At 42.5% G+C, this 9,254-nt stretch overlaps 1 pseudogene; it reads right to left on the bottom strand.

The window, feature by feature from the left end:
* Positions 1-384: 384 nt before the first annotated feature.
* On the bottom strand, positions 385-1,841 carry LOC110287179 (ATP-dependent RNA helicase DDX18 pseudogene; annotated as a pseudogene).
* Between the last annotated feature and the right edge of the window lie 7,413 nt (positions 1,842-9,254).

Here is a 9,254-nt window from a genome sequence, read left to right as displayed (position 1 = left end):
CTCCACTTTTGCATAGCTATATGAACTCAGGGTAGGGGAAGGACTTGATAAAGATATCCTTTCAAAATGAGTGTTATAAGATCTCTTACTATGAACACTGTCAAGTTATTGATCTTTGTTTTAGAAGCTTATCTACTACCAAAGAAAGCTTTTCTGATAATGGCTGAGAAAGAAACTGATCTACAGGTTTAGAAGAATGTCATTATAATTCATTTTTGTTGCTATGTCCTTTAGTAGAACAATAGTATTTGGTTTTCCTCTATGACCATGACCTAATAGTCTTGGATTCTTGGCCTCCTGAGCAATATCAAGCATGGGTTCCATTTCATGGAGTAGGCTATAAACTCAGTCACACTGTTTAGTTACTATTCCTGTTTGTGCTTTTCATCTTGTATGTCTGTGAAATACCACTTTATTCTTCCGATTCTTCTTAAGGAATGTGAACAGCAGAAGGAACCTCTTCTCAGAGGAACAAACAACATATCCCTGCTCAAGGCCATTCAGTATGGCAACCTCTTTATCGTCATCAACACTGATATACAGCCGGGCGTGGTGGCGCATGCCTTTAATCCCAGCACTCGGGAGGCAGAGGCAGGCAGATTTCTGAGTTCGAGGCCAGCCTGGTCTACAAAGTGAGTTCCAGGACAGCCAGAGCTACACAGAGAAACCCTGTCTTGAAAAACCACCAAAAAAAAAAAAAAAAACAAAAAAAAAAACAAAAAAAAACACTGATATACAATGGCTCTTTTTTTCAGAGAAATTCTTGCCAAGTCTTCAACTTTTCAAGTTTGTGTGACAGAAAAGAGCATGGTTTGCCTACTTGCAGACAAAAGTTTAATAATTTGCTTTAATTCTTCAAACCCAACATCCAAGATAAGAGCAGCCTCATCAATAACCAGACACTGTAGGTCCTTGTACATAAATCATGGTGTGTTCTGCATGTGGTCTAGGAGCCAGCCTGGTGTGATCACTATGCTATTGATCCCCTTGAGGAGCTTCTGAACTTCAACAGACCTGCTACTGCCACCCATGATCAGCCCATACGTCTGAACGTGGTGCATCATCAGTTCCTTAAGAACACCAAAGGTCTGCATGGCCAGTTCTCTGGTAGGAGAGAGAATCAGGACTCCTGTTCCATTCCTGGGCATGAACTTCAATTTCACAATGAGTTCGATCACAGGGATAAGGATAGTGAGGGTTTTGCAGCCACCAGAAGATCCCTGCCTTCCAGAAGTGGCCTGATACTTTTATGCTGGATCGCCTCATGTGCTTGAAACCCATTTGTTCTATGGCCTTCAGGGTGTTGTCATTAATAAGATAAGACAAGGGAGAAAATGAAGTGTCCCCAAAAGCACCTGTCAGGCCTAGGGGCAGGCTGGGCACCTTGCTGTCATTTGCCTTCTTCACACCACCTTCTGGCTCCTCACAAGCCTCAGTGCTTTCTTTAGTTTTTTGGTTTTTTTGGTATCAGACCCAGCATCATTTGCCATTTTCCTCTTTTTCTTCTTTTTCTTCTTTAGTTCTGAATCAGGAGACGACGTTGCTGCTGCTTCTCTGTTGGCTAAAGTGGTAAGTTTTAGGGGTGACTTTTTAACTTTGGCATTTTCCACAGTCTCCTCAGGCATACCTTCACTTTGTGCTTCTGCTGAGCCCCCAAGCACAAAATGCTTCAGGGTCTTTTTAGCTTTTCCACCTTTTCCTGTTTCTTAAGACACAGCTCCATTTTGAGGTTGTGACAGGCTTGTGTCTGATGCTTCTTGCAGCTTCAGGTTCTGCTGTCGCAGCTAGGAGTTCTGCTTCTTGAACTTCTTGCGTAGGAGTTTCATCTGTAACTGAGACATGATGCTGGACTGCCCAGCTGTCCGCACTGAGAGACAGATTCACTTGCACAGTTGCATAGTTGTAAGTCGGAAATGTTTCTCCCCCCAGTCATTCCATAATTATATAATCTGTTTCCCCTTCCTTGGGAGATACACACCTTCCCCTAGTTCTTTACTCCATACCTAGTTATATGTATCATAATATGTCTATCAAAATCTTAAAAGCTAGCATCAACATATAAAAGAATAAAGAATGAGAGGCTCTGCCAGTGCCTGACAAATACAGAAGTGGATGCTCACAGTCATCCATTGGACTGAGCACAGGGTCCCCAATGAAGAAGCTAGAGAAAGTACCCAAGAAGCTGAAGGTGTTTGCAGCCCTATAGGAGGAACAACAATATGAACTAACCAGTACCCCCAGTGCTCCCTGGGACTAAACCACCAATCAAAGAAAACACATGCTGGGACTCATGTCTCTAGCTACATATGTAGCAGAGGATGGCCTAGTTGGTCATCAATGGGAGGAGAGGTCCTTGGTCTTGGGAAAATTATATGCTCCAGTACAGGGGAATGCCAGGGCCAGGAATCAGAAGTGGGTGGGTTGGGGAGCAGGGCAAGAGGGGAGGGGAGAGGGGATTTTTAGAGAGGAAACTAGGAAAGGGGATAATATTTGAAATGTAAATAAAAAATATCTAGAGTCTGTACAGGTTAGAGTGAGGACCACAGAGGCAGACAGCTTCTGGGACAGGAGGGAGCCACAGAGCCGCTGAGGCAGCACCCTTTTGGGGCCGCAGACATCCGGCACCCTCCCAGCCGGAGGACAGTGACCTGCCCTGCAGGGAGCGCCATCTTGGCTCCGGGACTCCGCCGAACTTAGTCTGTACAGGTCAGAGTGAGGACCACAGAGGCAGACAGCTTCTGGGACAGGCGGGAGCCACAGAGCCGCTGAGGCAGCACCCTTTTGGGGCCACAGACATCCGGCACCCTCCCAGCCGGAGGACAGTGACCTGCCCTGCAGGGAGCGCCATCTTGGCTCCGGGACTCCGCCGAACTTAGTCCGTACAGGTCAGAGTGAGGACCACAGAGGCAGACAGCTTCTGGGACAGGCGGGAGCCACAGAGCCGCTGAGGCAGCACCCTTTTGGGGCCGCAGACATCCAGCACCCTCCCAGCTGGAGGACAGTGACCTGCCCTGCAGGGAGCGCCATCTTGGCTCCAGGACTCCGCCGAACTTAGTCTGTACAGATAAGACTGAGGACCACAGAGGCAGACAGCTTCTGGGACAGGCGGGAGCCACAGAGCCGCTGAGGCAGCACCCTTTTGGGGCCACAGACATCCGGCACCCTCCTAGCAGGAAGACAGTGGTCTGCCCTGCACAGGAGCCCTCTGCCTCAGGAGCAGGGAGCACATCTTGGATCCAGGACTCCACTGAACTTAGGAACTTAGTCTGCACAGCTGAGAGTGTGCACCACAGAAGCCTACAACTTCTGTGACCTACCAAAGCAACACAGCATCTGGGAAAGGTCCTGTTTTCCTCCTTCTTCTTCGGCCAGGAGGAGGTCCAAACGCGATATCTGTACACCTTCCCTTTAAGAGGAAAGCTTGTCAGCAGGGAGTGCTCTAACCACTGAAAATCAGAGGAGAGAGCCTGTCTCCCAGGTCTGCTGACAGAGGATACTCAGAATCACCAAAAGAACAACCTCTGAACAGAGACAACTATAACAACTCCAGAGATTACCAGATGGCGAGAGGTAAAGGTAAGAATCTTACTAACAGAAACCAAGACCACTCACCATCATCAGGACCCAGCACTCCCACTTCGCCCAGTCCAGGGCACCCCAACACACCTAAAAAACTAGACCTGGATTTAAAAGCATATCTCATGATGATGGTAGAGGACATCAAGAAGGACTTTAAAGAACTACAGGAGAACATGGCTAAAGAGTTACAAGTCCTTAAAGAAAAACAGGAAAACACAACCAAACTGGTAGAAGTCCTTAAAGAGAAACAGGAAAACACATCCAATCAGATGATGGAAATGAACAAAACCATACTAGACCTAAAAAGGGAAGTAGACACAATAAAGAAAACCCAAAATGAGGCAACACTGGAGATAGAAACCCTAGGAAAGAAATCTGGAACCATAGATGCAAGCATCAGCAACAGAATACAAGAGATGGAAGAGAGAATCTCAGGTGCAGAAGATTCCATACAGAACATCGACACAACAATCAAGGAAAATGGAAAATGCAAAAAGATCCTAACTCAAAACATCCAGGAAATACAGGACACAATGAGAAGACCAAACCTACGGATAATAGGAGTGGATGAGAATGAAGATTTTCAACTCAAAGGACCAGCAAACATCTTCAACAAAATTATAGAAGAAAACTTCCCAAATCTAAAGAAAGAGATGCCCATGAACATACAAGAAGCCTACAGAATTCCAAATAGGCTGGAACAGAAAAGAAATAGCTCCCGACACATAATAATCAGAACAACAAATGCACTAAATAAAGATAGAATACTAAAAGCAGTAAGAGAAAAAGGCCAAGTAACATATAAAGGCAAGCCTATCAGAATTACACCAGATTTTTCACCAGAGACTATGAAAGCCAGAAGATCCTGGACAGATGTTATACAGACACTAAAAGAACACAAATTCCAGCCCAGGCTACTATACCCAGCCAAACTCTCAATTAACATAGATGGAGAAACCAAAGTATTCCACGACAAAACCAAATTCACACATTATCTCTCCACGAATCCAGCCCTTCAAAGGATAATAACAGAAAAAAAACCAATACAAGGACAGGAACCACGCCCTAGAAACAACAAGAAGGTAATCCCTCAACAAACCTAAAAGAAGACAGCCACAAGAACAGAATGCCAACTTTAACAACAAAAATAACAGGAAACAACAATTACTTTTCCTTAATATCTCTTAATATCAATGGACTCAACTCCCTGATAAAAAGACATAGACTAACAAACTGGCTACACAAACAAGACCCAACATTTTGCTGCTTACAAGAAACTCATCTCAGAGAAAAAGATAGACACTACCTCAGAATGAAAGGCTGGAAAACAATTTTCCAAGCAAATGGTCTGAAGAAACAAGCTGGAGTAGCCAAACTAATATCAGATAAGATTGACTTCCAACCCAAAGTCATCAAAAAAGACAGGGAGGGGCACTTCATACTCATCAAAGGTAAAATCCTCCAAGAGGAACTATCAATCCTGAATATCTATGCTCCAAATACAAAGGCAGCCTCATTCATTAAAGAAACTTTAGTAAATCTCAAAGCACACATTGCACCTCATACAATAATAGTGGGAGACTTCAACACACCACTTTCACCAATGGACAGATCATGGAAAAAGAAACTAAACAGGGACACAGTGAAACTAACAGAAGTTATGGATCAAATGGATCTGGCAGATATCTACAGAACATTTTACCCTAAAACAAAAGGATATACCTTGTTCTCAGCACCTCATGGTACCTTCTCCAAAATTGACCATGTAATTGGGCACAAAACAGGACTCAACAGATACAAAAACATTGAAATTGTCCCATGCATCCTATCAGATCACCATGGACTAAGGCTGATCATCAATAACAAAATAAATAATAGAAAGCCAACCTTCACGTGGAAACTGAACAACACTCTTCTCAATGATACCTTGGTCAAGGAAGGAATAAAGAAAGAAATCAAGGACTTTTTAGAGTTCAATGAAAATGAAGCCACAACATACCCAAACTTATGGGACGCAATGAAAGCATTTCTAAGAGGAAAACTCATAGCTCTGAGTGCCTCCAAAAAGAAACTAGAAAGAGCACACATTAGCAACTTGACAACACACCTAAAAGCACTAGAACAAAAGGAAGCAAATTCACCCAAGAGGAGTAGATGCCAGGAAATAATCAAACTCAGGGGCGAAATCAACCAAGTGGAAACAAGAAAAACTATTCAAAGAATCAACCAATCAAGGAGCTGGTTCTTTGAGAAAATCAACAAGATAGATAAACCCTTATCCAGACTCACTAGAGGGCACAGGGAAAGCATCCTAATTAACAAAATCAGAAATGAAAAAGGAGACATAACAACAGATCCTGAAGACATCCAAAACACCATCAGATCCTTCTACCAAAGGCTATACTCAACAAAACTGGAGAACCTGGATGAAATGGAGAAGTTCCTAGACAGATACCAGGTACCAAAGTTGAATCAAGATCAGGTTAATGATCTTAACAGCCCTATATCCCCCAAAGAAATAGAAGCAGTCATTAATAGTCTCCCAACTAAAAAAAGCCCAGGACCAGATGGGTTTAGTGCAGAGTTCTATCAGACCTTCAAAGAAGATCTAATCCCAGTTCTTCACAAACTATTCCACAAAATAGAAACAGAAGGTACTCTACCCAACTCATTCTATGAAGCCACAATTACTCTGATACCTAAACCACAAAAAGACCCAACAAAGATAGAAAACTTCAGACCAATATCCCTTATGAATATTGATGCAAAAATCCTCAATAAAGTTCTTGCTAACCGAATCCAAGAACACATCAAAATAATCATCCATCCTGACCAAGTAGGTTTCATCCCAGGGATGCAGGGATGGTTCAATATACGGAAATCCATCAACGTAATCCAGTATATAAACAAACTCAAAGACAAAAACCACATGGTCATCTCCTTAGATGCGGAAAAAGCATTTGACAAGATCCAACACCCATTCATGGTAAAAGTCTTGGAAAGATCAGGAATTCAAGGCCCATACCTAAACATGATAAAAGCAATCTACAGCAAACCAGTAGCCAACATCAAAGTAAATGGTGAGAAGCTTGAAGCAATACCTCTAAAATCAGGGATTAGACAAGGCTGTCCACTTTCTCCATACCTATTCAACATTGTACTTGAAGTCCTAGCCAGAGCAATTCGACAACAAAAGGAGATCAAAGGGATACAAATTGGAAAAGATGAAGTCAAAATATCACTCTTTGCAGATGATATGATAGTATATATAAGTGACCCTAAAAATTCCACCAGAGAACTCCTAAGCCTGATAAACAGCTTCGGTGAAGTAGCTGGATATAAAATTAACTCAAACAAATCAATGGCCTTTCTATACACAAAGAATAAACAGGCTGAGAAAGAAATTAGGGAAACAACACCCTTCTCAATAGTCACAAATAATATAAAATATCTTGGCGCGACTCTAACTAAGGAAGTGAAAGATCTGTATAATAAAAACTTCAAGTCTCTGAAGAAAGAAATTATAGAAGATCTCAGAAGATGGAAACATCTCCCATGCTCATGGATTGGCAGGATCAACATTGTAAAAATGGCTATCTTGCCAAAAGCAATCTACAGATTCAATGCAATCCCCATCAAAATTCCAAATCAATTCTTCAACGAATTAGAAAGTGCAATCTGCAAATTCATCTGGAATAAGAAAAAACCTAGGAGAGCAAAAACTCTTCTCAAGGATAAAAGAACCTCTGGTGGAATCACCATGCCGGACCTAAAGCTCTACTACAGAGCAATTGTGATAAAAACTGCATGGTACTGGTATAGTTACAGACAAATAGACCAATGGAATAGAATTGAAGACCCAGAAATGAACCCACACACCTACGGTCACTTGATCTTCGACAAGGGAGCTAAAAACATCCAGTGGAAGAAAGACAGCATTTTCAACAAATGGTGCTGGCACAACTGGTTGTTAACATGTAGAAGAATGCGAATCGATCCATTCCTATCTCCTTGTACTAAGGTCAAGTCTAAGTGGATCAAGGAACTTCACATAAAACCAGAGACACTGAAACTTATAGAGGAGAAAGTGGGGAAAAGCCTTGAAGATATGGGCACAGGGGAAAAATTCCTGAATAGAACAGTAATGGCTTGTGCTGTAAGATCGAGAATTGACAAGTGGGACCTCATGAAACTACAAAGCTTCTGCAAGGCTAAAGACACCATCAATAAGACAAAAAAACCACCAACAGATTGGGAAAGGATCTTCACCTACCCTAAATCAGATAAGGGACTAATATCCAATATATATAAAGAACTCAAGAAGGTGGACTCCAGAAAGTCAAATAACCCCATTAAAAAATGGGGCTCAGAACTGAACAAAGAATTCTCACCTGAGGAATACCGAATGGCAGAGAAACACCTGAAAAAATGTTCAACATCCTTAATCATCAGGGAAATGCAAATCAAAACAACCCTGAGATTCCACCTCACACCAGTCAGAATGGCTAAGATCAAAAAGTCAGGTGACAGCAGATGCTGGCGAGGATGTGGAGAAAGAGGAACACTCCTCCATTGTTGGTGGGATTGCAAGCTTGTACAACCACTCTGGAAATCAGTCTGGCGGTTCCTCAGAAAATTGGACATAGTACTACCGGAGGATCCAGCAATACCTCTCCTGGGCATATATCCAGAAGATGTCCCAACCGGTAAAAAGGACACATGCTCCACTATGTTCATAGCAGCCCTATTTATAATAGCTAGAAGCTTGAAAGAACCCAGATGTTCCTCAACAGAGGAATGGATACAGAAATTATGGTACATTTACACAATGGAGTACTACTCAGCTATTAAAAAGAATGAATTTATGAAATTCCTAGCCAAATGGATGGACCTGGAGGGCATCATCTTGAGTGAAATAACACAATCACAAAAGAACTCACACAATATGTATTCACTGATAAGTGGATATTAGCCCAAAACTTAGGATACCCAAGATATAAGATACAATTTGATAAACGCATGAAACTCAAGAAGAATGAAGACCAAAGTGTGGACACTGTGCACCTTCTTAGAATTGGGAACAAAACACCCAGGGAAGGAGTTACAGAGACAAAGTTCGTAGCTGTGATGAAAGGATGGACCATTTAGAGACTGCCGTATCCAGGGATCCTTCCCATAAGCAGCTTCTAAACGCTGACACCATTGCATACACTAGCAAGATTTTGCTGAAAGGACCCAAATATAGCTGTCTCTTGTGAGACGATGCCGGGGCCTAGCAAACACAGGAGTGGATGTTCACAGTCAGCTATTGGATGTATCACAGGGCTCCCAATGGAGAAGCTAGAGAAAGTACCCAAGGAGCTAAAGGGATCTGCAACCCTATTGTTGGAACAACATGATGTACTAACCAGAACCCCGGAGCTCTTGTCTCTAGCTGCATATGTATGGAAAGATGGCCTAGTCGGCCATCAATGGAAAGAGAGGCCCATTGGACTTGCAAACTTTACATGCCCCAATATAGGGGAATGCCAGGGCCAAAAGAATGGGAATGGGTGGGTAGGGAAGTGGGGGGCGCTATGGGGGACTTTTGGGATAGCATTGGAAATGTAATTGAGGAAAATATGTAATAAAAATATTAAAAATCAAAAAAAAATCTAATAAAAATAAATTAAAAA

This window comes from Mus caroli, unplaced genomic scaffold, assembly GCF_978045245.1.
Source record: "Mus caroli unplaced genomic scaffold, Mus_caroli_1 scaffold_5, whole genome shotgun sequence".
Classification (NCBI taxonomy): domain Eukaryota; kingdom Metazoa; phylum Chordata; class Mammalia; order Rodentia; family Muridae; genus Mus; species Mus caroli.
The sequence above is the reverse complement of the archived record's forward strand: the minus strand, read 5'-3'. Positions and strand labels throughout refer to the sequence as shown.